The sequence below is a fragment of the Limulus polyphemus genome, unplaced genomic scaffold (genome assembly GCF_000517525.1).
Source record: "Limulus polyphemus unplaced genomic scaffold, Limulus_polyphemus-2.1.2 Scaffold115, whole genome shotgun sequence".
In the NCBI taxonomy this organism is placed as follows: domain Eukaryota; kingdom Metazoa; phylum Arthropoda; class Merostomata; order Xiphosura; family Limulidae; genus Limulus; species Limulus polyphemus.
Genome location: NW_013665725.1, coordinates 980522 through 984414, shown reverse-complemented (window position 1 = coordinate 984414; position 3893 = coordinate 980522). Strand labels below are relative to the sequence as shown.

The window sequence follows — 3893 nt, the reverse complement described above, 5'->3', positions numbered from 1 at the left end:
CGTACTGATTGTGGAACTACCGTGTACTAAAAGTTTGTATCGAGAAAAAATAAACTGGTTTAATGAAGAAGGGACTTGTATCGCTGAAGTTCTTCGGAAAGAATTTATACCGGAAATTATCAAAAAAGCAGATACGCAACAATACAAATGAAATTTGTACAAAAAAAGGTTCTAAAAATAGAAAAGTATTGTGATTCCACATAATTTTGCACATCTGTCTCTTAGGTACATATGATCAGGAGTGTTCATGGTACCCCCAAGTGGGGAGAGGGGGGGGGTCTAAAAAAAAACAGTATTCTTAGAATTCCCTGATAAAAGAAAAGATGTTGAAAACAAAAAGAAACAAACATGAGCTGGTAGAGGATGAAAAAAAAAGAAATTCCAAATTCTGTAATGTAGTTCTAGCATCTATTAGATATTAGATGGACCTCTACAATGAAGAATCATATTAAATATCATCACAAGAATTCCAGATACTGGAAAGCATCAAGCTATCATGATGGATTTTCACTAGTCAAAGTAATATTTGATTTTAACTGCATAAAATGCATTATATTTTTATCATAATTACAATATTTTCTGAAAAGTACAATGCATACATGTACAATTAAGAGACCCATTTCTCCTACTCACAGGAGGAGCTTACTATCAAGAAATGACAACATGGTGGTCCAGTAGGTGACAATTTGTTAGCAGTAAGTGTAATTGAATTTTTATGTGTATAAAACATTTTATAACATTGCTTCAACCAGCATACTGTTTGTTAAAAGGCAACCAGAAGCTTATTAACAAGTAACTGATTATGGTTAGGGTATATGTTTTTAAGTAACCAATCACAAAATTTTGTACTTGTCCCTACAAATACATGAGGATATAATTACTTCAGAAGACAAGTATGCATGACCCCCTAATCCTTGAAACTTGACCATTTATGTTGAATGAGTTCAACATGGTTGCCTCCACATGCATAACTATTTTGTTTTGTATATTTGTTAATATGACTAGTGTTTAGTTTGTTGCTGGACTGCTCGGTTCTAAACTAATAATAACTTACTTGCTAACCACACCATACACAGGGATAAACTTCTAGGCTTGTGTATTATACAAATCAGTCCTGACCCCATTATGGCATTACTTCTGACATATTAATGCTACCTCCATTTATCAGTATGAGTGACTTAGTCTAATTGCATTCACCAATGCTAGAAATATAAAAGGAACACACATCTCTTTGGTTGGTCATGTGACAGTGGTCTGCAAATAACACCTTTCTTTAATAAAGACAAATTTGTAAGCACGTAGGAAACATTATATTTGAAAATATAACTTTAAGTGATGTGCAGAATTGAAGAAAACTACTAATGATGATGCTAAATGTGAAAGATATATTTGATAATAGTTGATACTTCTATTGAAAAGAATTATGAGAAAGAAGATACTGTTATTGATGAAGATGCTTTGAGTGATAATAGTTCCAACAAAAATAAAGGCTGTTAAGATGAAGAGTCAGAATGGATCATTACCAGATGATTTCTGACCAGATGGAGAAAATTAACCAAAACACGACCTACAGCGAGAAACTACAGGTCGTTGATAGGATAAGACTTCGAAGCTTCCAGTTGATCAACCTACACACCCCCCCATCCCCGAAGGGATCTATCCATTAAATGTGGAAAACTGGATGAGGAGGAAGTGGGACAGCTGCTGATGTGCGAGTCATATCGAAACACCAATGTCAATCAATGACAAGGGTAGGAGGAGGGTAATAAGAGCCAACAAAGGATCCCTGCGAAATTCCACTGGTCGTGAAAAGCTCATGAAAGAGCCTGCATATCCAAGGGCTACCATGGAAGATCAAATACCCAAAGGCAATAGAACTTGTTGAGCTGTAAACGAACTGAAAACCCATTGAATGAAGTCGAGAAGGAGAAGGAATGGGCCCGACTGAGATGTGTGTAGAAACCCTCAAATGGACAAGATATTGGATAGATCGTATTAAGGTCTTCGCCAACTTAATTAACAGCCCACTATAGCCACCTCCAGGAGCAGCTGATAAGGGTAACAGGTGGACTCCTGGTTGGAATGAGCAAACAGTAGCCAGTCACCCAAAGAAAGATGAAACCAGAGAGCATATAAGTGACAAACGAATGCTCTGAATGCCTGACAGAACAAACGGGGCCGAAACAAGTCTGAAGGGCAGTGCACTAAACAGAGAAACCACTCCGTGGAGAATAATGCAAAGAGAGGGTTGCGAGTGATGAAATATCAGGATATGCAACTAATCATTGGTGAAACTCCTCTTTGTCATCAATAAACCTAAAGAAAAAGCCTACCTAAGTGTGAGAAACAACTATATGGTAAAATGAGGCAGGAGAAACCTAGTACAGGCCACCGTCTCCAGTTTGGTGCAAGGACAACAAACAGCCTGGAGAAAAATGATGAACAGGAGCAACAGCCTATAGAGACAGAAAATCGTGTACCGCCTCAGACAGATGCAGGCTGGTGTCAGGAACACAAGTCATGGGGAAGGAAAGGGGTACTAAGGACAAAGGAGGTGGGTAAAAAAAAATTGTAGCTCAAGTCCCTCTGATAAAACCCAAAGAACTCATGGAACTGTAATAAAGGTTACCAAAGGGTAACAATATAATATAGACAAGCTTCCACTGGACCGGAACCCTCTGGTTAGTTCTCCAGTACTGTTGTCGACATGGCTATCAATGTTGAATATAACAATGAGTTGAGAAACCCCTGCAAAAAGAACACAAACGGGTTGTTAAAGATTAGGATGGGAAGGAATAGGGGCGTGTTGTGGCTGCAACTGAAACAAATGTGTAATCAAAGAGGAAAGGGTGGAGTGTCAACGCACAGATAACACAGGAGATTCCAAAGCCTCAGATGCATTATCAAAAGCATATTACCAAAGAAAATACAGAAATCCTGAAAAGAAGGAGGTAGCAAATGTACCAGGGACAAGGTTGCACTGCTACCCAGAAAATCCCAGCTACAGTGAAACCACGTGTAAAGCGAGAGCCGAAGATGACAAATGAGCCAACATGGAGGTAATAAGAAATCAGAGAAAAGCGGGGAATTGGATAAAACATGTTTAAATCATGTTGAAAAATGCCATATTAGGCCTAGCAGATTCTGCAGGAGGAGTAGGGAAAAACACGGCAAAATCTAGTGGTGTAAAAAAACTATCAATCAAATCTTCTTCTGCCTGAACAGGTTTGGCTTGTTCAGGAGGATTAGTGGGGAAAATTCAGGAGAAGAAGGTTGACCCATATAACAAATGCTCTCACAATGGATAATAGCAGAGAAATTCAACAACGGGTCTCCTCCACCTGCAGCCTGTGAAGTACTAGAAGTATAACACCCGAAATGGGAACATAAACCTAATAATTCATTGCAGAAATACATAAATCAAACAAAACTGTTTGATGTAAAATATGCGAGTGTGAAAAAAAAAAATACTGGGAAATGAAATTAAAAGATTTCTTCAATGTAAAGAAAAACATTAATAATGAAGGAATCCCACTTGAGAGATTATACTATTAAAATCACGATTCACACAAAGAGCACCAAAAAAAATAATATCTGAACATAAGTACTGCCAAACAAGAAATGACAGAATCGAGTAGAAGGAGTCACATGAGTTATGAGAGTATGTCACACTCTTATTGGAAGAGAGTTGACGCATTACGATTTAAACAAGAGACGCATTGGAATCAGTCAAGTCCAATGAAGGGGAGATAGAAGGTTTGTGGTATGAATAAAAATGTTTTTGCATATAGAGGGCAACACTGAACAAGAATAGCTATTTATGTGAGTGGAGGTAATGTACTGTATTGGAATTTATATATATATATACACACACACACACACACACACACACA

At 37.7% G+C, this 3893-nt stretch overlaps 1 protein-coding gene across 4 annotated transcripts in view; it reads right to left on the bottom strand.

Annotated features, from left to right (window-relative positions):
* The window catches only part of LOC106471852 (afadin-like), a 128012-nt gene that overhangs the window by 50509 nt on the left and 73610 nt on the right, over nucleotides 1–3893 (bottom strand). The window lies entirely within an intron of this gene.